We start from the raw sequence: 13,930 nt of genomic DNA, 5'->3' as shown, positions 1-13,930 counted from the left end.
CCACCTCCCTCCTCATGAAGTGGCACTTGTCGGGGTGCAGCTTCAGGCCTGCAGCCGCCACCCTCTCCAACACTTGTCTCAGGGCATCCAGGGCAGCATCAAAGGAGCTCCCGTGCACTAGAAGGTCATCCAGGTAAACCAGACACCGTTGCCGTGGGACGCCAGCCAGCACACTGTCCATAAGCCTCTCGAAGGTCGCAGGAGCATTGCAAAGACCAAAGCTCAGGACTTTGAACTGCCATAGTCCCCTGTTAGTGCAGAAGGCTGTCTTCGGTCTGGATTCCGGGGACAGTGGCACCTGCCAGTAGCCACTCCGCAGGTCCAGGGTGGAGAACCAGGAGGACCCGGCTACTAAGTCGAGAGACTCATCAATCCTGGGAAGGGGGTAAGAGTCCTTCTTCGTCACTTTGTTGAGTGGTCTGTAGTCCACACAGAAACGCATCCTAGGACTTTTTTTCTTAGGCACCATCACCACTGCGGAGGCCCACGGGCTATCAGATGGCTCTATGATGCCCGCCTTCATCATTTCACACAACTCTCTGTCCGCAGCCTCCTGATGAGCCAGGGGCAGGCGGCGTGGGCGCACTTTAATAGGCTGGGCATCCCCGGTCTCAATGACGTGCTCTACCAAGTGTGTCAAGCCAACATCACTTTCTTTCAGGGCAAAAATGTCACTAAACTCTTTTAGTACCTGCCATAGACTCTCTTGCTGCTGTGGAGTCAGCCCCTCACAGTTCTTTGACCAGATACTCCTCACTGCTAAGAGCCTCTCCTCCTCCTCCTCCGCTCGCTGTTCTGCTGGCGGGTCTGCAGCGGTCTCTGCGGTGGAGTTGGACGCCGCGGCAGATGCTGTGCAGACTGGGGGAGGAATAAGCGGCACCTTCTTCCCATCAGGGGTTACGAGGAAGCCTTTGCCTAAGTCCAGTACACCGCCAATGGCTCGTAAAAAATCCAGCCCAAGGATGCAGGCGTCCTGCACGTCAGCCACCCAGGCAGCATAAGACACACCGAGGTCCCCCACCTTGAACTGGAACACTCCCCTCCCTCTCATTGGGGCCAGATCACCGGTCACAGTCTTAAGTTGCACATTAGTCGGTTGCACAGCAGCTCCGGTTGGGACAATATCGGGTCGGACCAGCGTTGCATTGGACCCCGTGTCCAGCAGGGCCATACAGGACACCCCCGCGATCGTCACTGGAACATGGCAAAAGCCGCCAACCTGGGTCCAGCCCACAGCGATGGCCGCACCGGGTGGAGGTGGCGGTGGTGTGGGGATGTCGTTCTCCCAGGCCCGTGTACTCCCGCCTACATGGGCCCGTGGGCGTTTCCCTGAACCGCTGCAAGCTTGGGGCACTGCCTGATGAGGTGTCCGGGTTGTCCACATCCCCAGCAGCTCTGTGGTCGGCGGTGTGGGCCAGCCCGAGGGGAAGGCGACTGCAGCGAAGCCGCCTGCACCAAACTGCACAAGCCCGCTGGCGTCTCCATCTGTTCCACAGGTGCTGACACAGCCCTCACCACGTGTGCGTCATCAGCGCCCCCAGAGGATCCTGCAAGCATCTCCCTCTCCAACGCTAGCTCCAGGGCTGCACTGAGTGTGGCTGGCCGAGCAAGCTGAGTTTGCATACGGAGCTCTTTAGGGCTCAGGGCCTGCAGGAACTGGTCCCGAGCTAACTCCGCTTGCACTGATGGTGGCATGCTGTCATACGCCCTCCGGCAAAGGCACTCGATTTCATGGGCCAAAATGCGGAGGGGCTCGCCTGGCAATCTGCGTCTGTTGTGGAACTCCGACCTCAGCAGCACTGGTTGGTTATACTGCCCGAAGCGCCTCTGAAGTGCTCCGACCAGAGCATTATAATCTCCCCTCTGCTCCTCGGTCAGCAGCAGCAGGCATGCAGCTGCATCCTCACACAGACACAAAGCCAGTTGGAGAGCTTTATGTTCCTCAGACCAGCCAGCTGCGACAGCTAACAGCTCGAACTGTGCGATAAACACTTCCCATGGCGTCTTGCCGCTGAACTTAGGCGTTTTTATATTCGCTGCAGCTTGCTGGGCGCCGCCATGTTTGTTTACATCACGTGACGGCGCGCCAAGCGAGGTCGACTCCTTCCCGCCGGAATCGCGGCCGCTGTGCGAACAGTTCCCGAGCCTAGTCAAACCTGGAGAAAATCCAGCCTCGGCAGACAGCCGCAGTGCCGTTTCCCTCACTCCATGGGCGGGCGAGCGCGGACGAACCTCCCTCTCCTCCGTCTCCTTCTTAATCTTGCCCGGCAACATCCTCGTCTCGTAACGGCAAGCGTCGCCAGCAACAGGGTGTCGGGCGTTCTGGGGTTCTTTTTTCTTTCTTCACTTCTGACACCAATGTAACGTTCACAAGAACCAGACGGTTGGGGTCTCAGTTTGTCCGTTTATTTGGCACATAAGCCAGCGGGTTGTTAACTTAGGGGGAAGCGCTCTCCAACTCCACCTCTCTTCAGCCTGGCACACACACAGAACAACCAGGTCCCACCCACCCCTTCCTGTACACCACAACCAAACATGAATCTTAAAGGAACAACAACAGTGTGCAGAGATCACCAACATGTCACTGTACAATAACACTTAACCATCGTTACAATACAATAAGAATAAATACAGTACACAACTGTACAGAATAGAATAAAATAAAATACTATATACAATAGAATAAAATAAAATAAATATACAATAAGATAAAAATAGAATATAAATACAAATACTATATACAACTGAGTAAAAATACAACGATGACAGAAAGGATTATTGCACTTAGTGTTATTGCATATGTATGGATGTGTGTGCTTGATCAGTTAAAGTCTTTATTATGGAGTCTGACAGCAGTGGGGAGGAAAGACCTGTGAAATCTCTCCGTCCCACACCGTGGGTGCCGCAGTCTCCCACTGAAGGAGCTGCTCAGTGCTGTCACAGTCTGCTGCATGGGGTGGGAGATGTTGTCCAACAGTGATGACAGCTTAGCCGCCGTTCTCCTGTCACTCACCACCTCCACTGGGTCCAGAGGGCATCCTAGAACAGAGCTGGCCCTTCGGATCACCCTGTTCAGTCTCTTCCTGTCCCCAGCAGAGATGCTGCCGCCCCAGCAGACCACGCCATAAAAGATAGCAGAAGCCACAACAGAGTCATAGAAGGTCTTCAGGAGTGGGCCCTCCACTCCAAACGACCTGAGTCTCCGCAGCAGGTACAGCCTGCTCTGCCCTTTCCTGTAGAGGGCGTCTGAGTTATGAGTCCAGTCCAGTCTATTGTTCAGATGAACACCAAGGTACCTGTAGCTGTCCACAGCCTCAATGTCCATACCTTGGATGTTCAGTGGTTGCAGTGGAGAATGCTTGTAAAGTCCCGTTTCAGAACCTCCGACTGTTGCTTGGACACATCGTTTGACCCTGTATGCAGAACAATGTTTGTCACAGTTGGATATTCATCTGCAATTTGAAGAATTCTCTCCTTCAGGTTGTTGACCATATCATTAGGAAAGCAGAGGACTTTAGTGTTCTTACCGCAAATCCTTTGTACATCCTTTACGGCAGAGTCACCCACAATCAGAGTTTCAGGCCTAGCCTTTAGCTTTCCCTGTGGTCTTTTACTTTTCAACAGATTTTCAGACCTTACTTCGCTGCTTTTAGATGGATGGTTGTCCGATATAGATCCAGGGTCCTTTGATAGTGGAGCAAATCTGTTGTGCAGTTTCACATTCAGTTGTTTTGGAGGTTTGTTGTTAACCTTCCTATTCACGGTTGTCCAGTCCTGTTTCCTCTCGTATACAGGGGTAGAAGAGCTTCTCTGTCTCGTTGGAAGTGAAGGCCAGTCGGTTTCAGAGATTTCAGCTCGCTGTGCTTTGCCCGTGATACGTCCTCCCCCTTCCAGGAGACATGATTTATGTCTTGGTTTTGCACCAAGACAGTCCAAGGGGGGATTATCACTTGAGGATTTATAATAATGCACAGAGTCTACTTTCTTGGTCATGTTATCTGTGCTCCTTAGCTGTGTGCTAGCTTGCTCATCGCCATTGTTTTGAATCAAAGGCACACAGAAGGAACACGAGAAGCTGGAGAAATACCAAGGGCTCAGAGAAGAGCTCGAGAGGATGTGGAGGGTGAAGGTAACGGTGGTCCCCGTGGTAATCGGAGCACTAGGTGCGGTGACTCCCAAGCTAGGCGAGTGGCTCCAGCAGATCCCGGGAATAACATCGGAGATCTCTGTCCAGAAGAGCGCAGTCCTGGGAACAGCTAAGATACTGCGCAGGACCCTCAAGCTCCCAGGCCTCTGGTAGAGGACCCGAGCTTGAAGGATAAACCGCCCACAGGGGCGTGCTGGGTGTTTTTTATATGATTAAAAGCTTTATGAAGCATGTGAGAGATGTCAGAAAAATGTGTATAACTGTGACAAGAAAACAAACATTTTACTGATTTGAAATTTGAAATTACTTTATTAGAATTTCACTGAAATTATTGACAGTAATAAACATTCACATTTATTTGTCTAAATCTAAAAGACTCAGAGTCTGTTGTTGTGTGTGCTGGATTGTGTACTTGTGGTCTGTGGTTAACTGAAGCTAACAGCTCTGCAGTCGTCCAGCATCCTGTATGAGATGAAAAAGAAGTTTAACAAAAAGTGCCACCTTAGATGGTGTTAGATTTAGGTGTTGAATTTAAAAACAGAACAAGAATGTTTTTTTTTAATATTTTGTTGTTTTTGCGGCAACCTTACCAGATACAGTCCGTCTATCAATGTGCAGTCAAGTTGTTAAAGTAAAGGTGACTTTTAACTTCTGCTGTTTGAATTGAAAATGAACAAGTTTTTTTAGTGAAGATTTCTACAGTAGTATTTGTATAGTATTTATAATAGTATTTGTATTTAAATGCTCTGCTTTCAGCTGTTCTGCCTGCACTGATGTCCTCTGTGTGTATTTTATTATGTAGAGACTGATCCAGCTGCCGTTTACTCAGCAGTGAAAACTACAGACGTCAGTTATGGACAAATCATCATCAAAGAGAAGAAAAACAGAACAAAGCCGAGAGGTACAGCTGCTCTTCATTGTCTCCATCATGGTTCTCTTTTGTGGATAGAAGTTAAGCTATAGGCTAACATGAGAATGCTAATGCAGTAACGGTTAGCTGGTCTGTTAATTATACTCACAATGCAAAGTAGCAAGCTAACAGTTACTAATTTGCAAACAGCCAATGGGAATATTGAGTCCTATAATCATTTTTGTGATTTGGCTAGTTATCTGGAGTTTAGAAATTATAATTAGCCAGCTAATTATTTTTGCACACAGAAGATAAATTGTTCCCACAAGGTAACAAGTTGCCCTGGCACTCTGTCCAGGCTGTATCCTGTGTGGTCACCTTTGAAAACTGTCATTGCTGCCCCGAAAAGAGCTCATCTGTGGATAAACAAATGACATAAGAAAGTCAAAAGAATCTGTAGGAAAACAGAACGCCTGTGGAAATCAACTAAACTTGAAGTTCACAGGCTCCACCTTAGGGAACGTTAGGTTTCCGTGCACGAAACCATAAATTCAGTCAAATCAGGATATGTTTCTTGGTTGATCTCATCAAACAAGAGAAATTCCAAAGTACTGTTCAAAACCATAAACTCTATTGTTTTACCCCTGGTCCACCCAGTACCCATGTCCTCTGTATCTGAGAGTGATTACTTTCTAAACTTCGTTGTGGATAAAGTTAATGATATCCGTATGAGCATTGGTTCTTCAATACTGTCTGTTTGTGTCTCTGGTCCCCCTTATTTACTGTCAGTGTTTAACCCAATGACCATACATGACCTTTCACTCTTGCTGGATACAATGAGAATTACCACTTGTCCAAATGACATACTGGGCTGTTTAAAAATGCTCTCTCTGTCATTGGCCCCTCTATTGTAGAGATATGCAATGTCTCTCTTTTAACATGGGTGGTTCCTAGGATCTGTAAGCATGCTGTTGTTGAGCCGATATTAATAAAGAGCAGTTTGGATCCAATACAGTTTAAGAATAATAGGCCTATCTCTAAGCTCACATTACTGTCAAAAATTCTAAAAAAAAAAACAAAACAACCGTTGCAGATCAACTTACTGCTTTTTTAGAAAAGCATGAAATGTATGACAAATTTCAGTCTGGTTTCTGTAAATGTCACTCAACAGAAACTGCATTAATTACGGTCACTAGTGACATTATGCTGTCAGCTGACTCCGGAGCATCCACGGTTATGGTTTTGCTGGACTTAACATCTGCCTTTGACACCATTGACCATACCATCCTGATTAACAGGCTCCAGGACATAGTCGATGTATCCGGTCTGGCTTTGAAGTGGTTTCAGTCATACCTTTCCAACAGATCTTTCAGTGTTTTTGCAAATCAGTTTATGTCACACTCTGAGAACCTGACATGTGGGGGTCCCACAGGGTTCAGATCTGGGACTGTTACGCCTAGGACTTATAATTAGGCAGTTCCCTGATGTGTCTTACCAGTTCTATGCTGATGATATTCAGCTCTACTGCTCTTTTAAGCCGATGGAAGTTCATAAACTTTCGTCTTTAATTAAATGTTTAGCTTCCATTGAACAGTGGCTTGGAGACAAATACTTGCAATTGAACTCTGAGAAGTCAGAAACATTAATTTTTGCCCCTGACAGCCAGATATCAATCAAACAGCATTTTGGTTCGCTTTGCTTATCTGTTCACCCGAGCCTCAGATATGTTGGTATTGTTTTTGATTCTGCCATGTCTCTAGAGCAACACTCTCGACAGTTAATTAGCCTTTTTCAGCTAAGAAATATCTCCAAATGGCAAACTTTTTTGTCTAAATCTGAGTTAGAAATGATCATTCATGCTTTTATTTCTTCTCACTTAGATTACTGTAGCAGTCTTTTTCTTTGTTTGAGCAAAAAGAATCTTGACTATCTCCTGTTAGTCATGAATGCTGCGGCAAGGCTTTTAACAAAGACACGAAAAAGAGAGCACATTACACCAGTTTTACGCTCATTACACTGACTTCCCATTTTAGAATTTAAAATCTTAATACTGACTTTTAAAGCTTTGAATCGTGACTCTCCTGTCTATATTTCTGATCTTTTAGAACCTAACACTTGCTCTTGCAGGCTGAGATCATGCAATCAAAGGCTGTTGGTAGTTCTATGAACACCTTTTAAGACCAGAGGTGATAGATCTTTTAGAGCGGTGGCCCCCAGGTTGTGGAATTCTCTCCCTCCATCTTTACGTTGCCTGGATTGTATTTATTCTTGTAAACATCATCTTAATACTCATTTATTTAGACTAGCTTTTAACTAGATTTGTGCTGTATGTTTGATTGTGCTGTTTTATGTTTATCTGTTTTATATTATTGTGAAGCACTTTGTGGTTTTTATCCTGTGAAGAGTGCTGTATAAATCAATAAAGAAAATAGGTCATCACACAAAACCCATGTCAACAAAGACTGTCAGCTCTGAGGCCACCAAAAATAAATTCATGAAAATGAGGAATAAACCATCTCAGCATTGTGGGTTCAGATATCAGACTATTTTCTTAGTGCCACAATTGGTGTTAAGTTAATAGCATATGCTCAGGTCCACCTTAAATGGATCAGATGTAAGGTGGGTTTTAACTTTTGGCAGTGCCATAACTGAAGCTGTCTTGATGCATACTCAATCATCCAGGTAAGTAAATCCCAAAAGGTTGATTCTACTCGTCTGGACGTAGCGTTTTCAGTGGGAGAAACATTTCATCACTCATCCAACTTCTTCAGTCATGATCAAGGAACTGACCTCACAGACCATTGTTCATTCAGTGGGCTAGGTTAAGTCATTATGCAAATGTACCGTTTATAAGGTTGGGGAAACCTGCAGTCAGCTGAGACTGAAGAAGCCACTTGGATGAGTGGCAAAACGCTTCTCCCACTGAAAATGCTACGCCCTGATGAACAGAATCAACTTTTTGGGGCATAACTGAACATGTGAGCAAAATGCCCAGACGCGCTTGCTGGCTTGTTTACGCACAAGCAAGTTGTTAGCAGGGTGAATGTGTTGTTAGCATAACATGTCTGAAGAAACAAAATGAAGAGACCAAATGTCCTTTAATGCGATGAAGCAAGTTCTGCATGTTTAACCACAGCATCTACTTCCTGTTGATGATTCTAGCCTGAAGCTAAAGGGACTTTTTACCACAGTGAGTTCTGGTTTGTCCAATGGCAGTGTTCATGCTATGAGAACTTGTTTGTTTGGTGCTCTGTGGTGAAGTGTGTCAGACTGCACTGAGATGAAGGTGCAATCTCTGTGGTTGTGCACCTTGTTTTTCACACAAACACCTACAAGTTCTATGCAATCAATTCTTGTTTCTCAGCAGAGGTGTAAAAAAGAAAAAAACTGTGAAAACCTGAAGCTAGTTGCAGAAGATCTAACTCTGCATGATCAAACTATATAAAAATACTATTGAACCTTAAATATAATTTTTGTTTATCTGTGTGGGTTTTTTTTCCTGCAGAGACTGACACAGCTGTAATCTATTCGGCAGTGAGAACTGAAGACATCAATTATGGACAAATAGCTGTTACACCAAAAAGGAACAGAGGTACTCTTTATGTTCTGGTGTTCATGCTAAGCTAAGCTAAGATAAGCTAACCAAATCATTTCTCAAGCTCAGGATATCAAACAGTTTTATCATCATTTGAGAAATAAAAATGTTTTTTGCTATTCATTTAAAGTATAATACAGAATGTACAGTGGGGGAATTATTTATTTGATTTTCTGTTAAATTTGTAAGTTTGCTCACTTACAAATAAATGAAGTCTATGTTTTTTATGTTTTCATTTTAACAGAGAGAGACATAATATCAACCAAAAATAATAAAAGAATAGACAAATTAATATTATTAAAGTTATAAATGGATTTGCATGTCATTGAAGTAAATAAGTATTAGATCCCAATCAAAATGTGATTTAGCAGTTGGTGGAGAAATCCTTGTTGGGAAGGGCAATTACTTGTTATAAGTCACCAGGTTTGCACACATCTCAGGAGGGACTTTGACCCACTCATCTTTACTGAAACCCTCTAAATCCTTTAGTTTTCTTGGCTTCACCTCAAAACATCAGCTCCCTCCTCAGATTTTTAATAGGACTGAGCTAGGCCTTTCCATGATCTTAACATGCTTCTTCTTAAGCAATGCCTTTTTTGCCTTTCTTGTTTGTTTTGGGTAACTGAAACGCTGGAAAACCGATGCCTGACCGATCTTCAGTGTTCTGGCTGAAGATTGGTCAGGCATAGAGATTCTCTTCCTAGGTTCTCTTTGCTTCCAAGATATTGCTCTAGAGGGTAGCATCCATTGACGTTGTTCTGTATCCTTAGCAGAAACACAGGCCTAAATCGTAATGCTACCACCTCCATGGTGTCCTTTGGATCATACTCTCTTCCTCCAAAAACAGCAACTTGAGTTAATGCCAGAAAGTTGATTTTGGTTATTTCTTCTTTGAAAGATTTCGGTGTTTACTGGTAAACTTAAGACAGCCTAAACATTGGCCTTTTTGAGAAGGGGAACCATGTGGATTGTGAAAGAGTTAAATACATCCTGGTGTAATGTGTTACCAGTGTTGTTCTTGGTGACTGTGGTCCTAACTGCCTTCAGATCATTAACAAGCTACTCCTGTGTGGTTTTGGGCTGATCCACTGTCTTTCTCATGATCATCTTTACCCTGGGAAGCAAGAAAAACATGGAACTCCAAACAGAACATGATTGATGGTCCTTACGTTTAACTTTGAGTCTTGCAAAGCTGCTCTGGAAATAAGCAATGAGAAGAGTTTGGAGATTGTGTATCTATTATCCTGTCCTGTAGAGTCAAAGACAGACAGTTTCCCATCAATCATACCATAAATTACAGCCAAACTTAAAGCCAATAACAGTGTGTCTCTATCAATATACTTCCTTCAGAGCATTAGCTGTAGCAAGCCACATACACTATGTGCTTACTAACTACTGCATTTCCATATTATGACAGTTTAACACTAACTGCCTACAATAAATGCATGTGCATGTTCTTTTAAATCTATCTGCAGCTTTTGATCCAGTAGAAGCGTTTTTTTCTCAACATCTGTAGCTCACAATAGCTGAGGTTAAATTTTAGGTCCTAGTGTTTTTTTTCAGTTCAAAATTTACTGGGTCAGAATTTACACACCCACGCCTCACTTCCCTGCTACACAACCACTGTGCACTACTGCTCACCTTTAGTCTCTGAAACCTCACTGCTCTCTCACCCAGTGAACATCCCACGTAGACAGAGGGTGAATGCTGTTTCTGTGCCGGCAGAGCACAACAACTAATTGGTCCAATGTTTTCTTGAAATATTTTGCTAGACCCATCAATCTATCCATTTTCTTAGCTGCTTATCTAAATTAGTCACGTGGGGAGCTGGAGCTTACCCAAAATGGGTTGTATCCTCGTGAGGTATACCCTGGAGAGGTATCCAGTCTATCACACGCTGTCTTTTCTAGGTATGAAATGTGGCTAAATCTTGCAGCAAAGCCACAATTCACAGATAAGACAACAACTAAATATGTACCCAAGTCTATCAAAACAACATCTAGTAGTGAACAGAGACAATATTTCATGGTTCCTGTTTTTATGGATTGCTGTTTGTCTGAAAAATATTCTGTGAGAAGCTGGAAGCAGCAAAAGATTTGACTTTTAATGTCACTGAATGTATTTGATGCAAACGTTTCAGCTTTGTGGGTTGCAGATTTGACTGGTGTGAATTTCAGAAAGTAGCTACAGTGTGGGCGGTACAGAAGCTCTGTGATTTGTGTCTGAGGTGGTTCTCAGTAAAATCTGAACTGTGTGACGCAGAGAGGTGCAGATTAAAGTTTTGGTTGAACAGCAAAGCTTGTAATCATATTTCATGATGTTTGAACTGTGTGTGTTTGTGTTCAGACTTTAAACCTGAGCCAGACGTCATCTACTCTTTACTGAAGTAGTCCACCAGTCCAAACACTGACGTCCAGCTGCTGGTCTCTAACTGGTCCCACAGCACCTCAGACCAGAGGACATCCACATGTTCAAAATATTTTTATATGTTTGACATCTTTTTCTTGTTAATTTAGACACATATGATTTAAAAATCAATCAATCAAGTGTATTTTCATGCAAAATCAACAGCAAAATTATAAATATATTCATATGTTTTATGTTCTCAGTAACTTTTCTGTTGTATATATTATTTATGTTTGCTGGCCTTTGCTGACATGGTTATGTCAGATTAATAAACTTTTGTTCACATTTGTTTTCCTCGTGTGGTTCTGTGGGTTTCACCAAGTTGCAGATGGAAAATTTGACTTCTTCCGGTTTGGTTGTGGCTAACCAATCCTCGCCCCATTTCACTGCAGAAAACAAAGAATAAGCATCAAACCACAACAGAAGCAACATTCAGTGTATACAAAGTGCACGGAAACGTTCAAGTGAAGTGCTGAGTGTCTATAGAGTGAACTAACCCAGAAACCGAACAGTAGCTATGATGAAATAAAAAATGGATTCACATTAACTAATTATTTAATTGTAAGAGAAATAAGAAAATTAACCGCTATAATCTTTTTTACATTTTTTAATTATTATAACCTCAAAATTTGGTATTTGTGTGTTTGTCAGACACAGCCGTGGGTTAACCTGGTCTATGACAGATGTTTTTACAGCTGTTTGTTTGAGGATTGTAAAGCTGTTTATGTCAGCAGTGTTATATTTTATTTATTCATAATTGAATACTAATACTACTATTCAATTCAATAGTATTATACTATATGAATACTACTATTGAACGCATTTTAAATGTGCTGCCACCTACTGGTAAAACTGAGTGTTACAGAAGACCTTCAGTGTCACTGCTTCACTACAAGCACGCTAAAATCCCCCAAATCCGACACACCCCCTGTTTTCTGTCCCGTTACTAATTTCAGATTGTTTACCAACTGTTTGATGACATCAGCTTTTCTGCTGTCTTAAAAGTCATGTTTCTGTTTTTGTCTCTGTTTATTGCCTGTTTCTGTTAAGTATTCATTAATTCAGTGTCCTCTGTGTTTTTGGAGATCAGCTGTTACCTTATACTTACAGATACTGAATGAAACAAGTGGCAACACAAACATAGCACTGGTATGATGTGAGTACAGATAATCACTGATTTGGCCATTAGTGTTCAGTATCCATTGATGAGCTTTAATTGGTTGACACATTGTTTTACATTCATGAGTACACAATGTTTTCTTAATTCTGTCATTTATTTTTCAGTGTTGTTGTGTTTGTTTGTTTGTTTTTTGTTTTACTTTGTTTTGTTTTTTCTAATATCTGCTTTGTTTTCTGACATGTAGAACCGATCATGGTGTTAGGGGTTTAACCACACATGACTGTTTCACTCTCTGGCCTAACCTTCATGTGTATGTTCAGAGTCTTTCCTGGTGGGTATTAAATTTGGTCATCTCAGAATTAAATCTTTGCTCTTTGCTGTTAAAGTTGTGCTGGTATCTTCACTGAGTGATGGCCTCAAATATTTGGTTAACGGAGTGCTTTGAACACTGAGAGGGACATTCTAAGGTATCAGCTAACACTAGCTAGTTAACCTCAACCAGGAAGTAGCGCTGAATACATCACAGTCACCTTTAAATGAGGATTATCTTTATCTACAATGAAATAAAACAGTCACTTTGTTAGGTACTCCTCTTGCTCACAGTATTATTCCATTCATCCATCCGTCAATTTTCTTCTTCTTACCAGGACTGGGCTGCAGGGACAGCAGCCTAAGCAGAAATGCTCAGACCTCCCTCTTACGGAACACAAAGGCATTTCCAGACTAGCTGAGAGATATTACCTCTCTAGTGTGTGCTGTGTCTGCCCCGGGGCCTCCTCCCGGTGGAGGAGGTAACCCAGGAGGTAACTTGTCAGACACTCAAACAATCTCAACTGGCACACTTTAATGTGGAGGACTAGCAGCCCTACTGGGATACTTACACTCCTCCACTTGGGGCAGGAACTCGTCCTTGACCCTGACTGGGCATGCCACTCTTTTCTGGCTGAGAACCATGGCCTCAGACTCAGGTGCTGATTCTTTTCTCCCCCGGTCCCATGTTTTTTTCATGTATTGCTGCTTACATACAGCCAATTTTGACTTTTGTGATATGTTGTTAAAATGAGGAGAAAATGATTGTTCCTCCTGTGTCTAAGGTTTGACTAATAGATGGACTCTTCTTTCCAGCACCTTGGCATAGACTTTTCCAGTGAGGCTGACAAGTGTGATCCCCTATAGCTGGAACACACCCTCTGGTTCCTGAAGATGGGAACCACCACCCTGTCTAGACATACTGTACCTGATCTCCACACAACATTGTAGACGCAGGTCAACCAAGACAGCCCTGAAAAAGTCCAGAGCCTTCAGGAACTCAGGGGAAGCCTCATCCCCTGAGTTGGTGGCATCTGTGTGTGGTTAATTTGGAAGTCCTTAATCCAAAGACAAGTGGAGTTTGGAAGTCCTATGTCTGACAGTTTGGTAAAGGGACTGTGGGGAGGATGGAATCAAATGACTCACAGTCTGTTTCATCACCATCCTGCAGTCATATTTGAGGGAAGATGATTTTTATCAAAAGTGTATTAAAATCCAGCCAGTGTATTAGAAACTACACAGTCTCACTACTTAAGCTCTTTATATCAAAAAGTGGAAGCATCACTGGTGAGCCGAGTGTTTTCATGTTATTATTTAAAGTAAAGTATCGGCCTCTAGTGGCCACATATAAACCATGTGTGAGGATGGTGTGAATGTAAAATGTGAATCATAGTGTTCCAGTCAGTCATCAGTGTGTCTCTGCACAGCTGTAATTAAAATGTGTTCAGAGGGCCTCAGTGTCTGAATGGTTCCAGTTCAGCTCCATAACAGCAGCGTCCCTGG

At 43.3% G+C, this 13,930-nt stretch overlaps 1 protein-coding gene across 3 annotated transcripts in view; it reads left to right on the top strand.

Annotated features, from left to right (window-relative positions):
• The window catches only part of LOC146713075 (ICOS ligand-like), an 88,847-nt gene that overhangs the window by 30,790 nt on the left and 44,127 nt on the right, over positions 1-13,930 (top strand). The gene's annotated exons all lie outside the window — the stretch shown is intronic.

This window comes from Copadichromis virginalis, linkage group LG3 (assembly GCF_057382275.1).
Source record: "Copadichromis virginalis isolate Kocher_CV1m ecotype Utaka linkage group LG3, C_Virginalis_male_GT1.1, whole genome shotgun sequence".
NCBI lineage: Eukaryota > Metazoa > Chordata > Actinopteri > Cichliformes > Cichlidae > Copadichromis > Copadichromis virginalis.
This window is presented reverse-complemented; position numbering and strand designations above follow the sequence as displayed.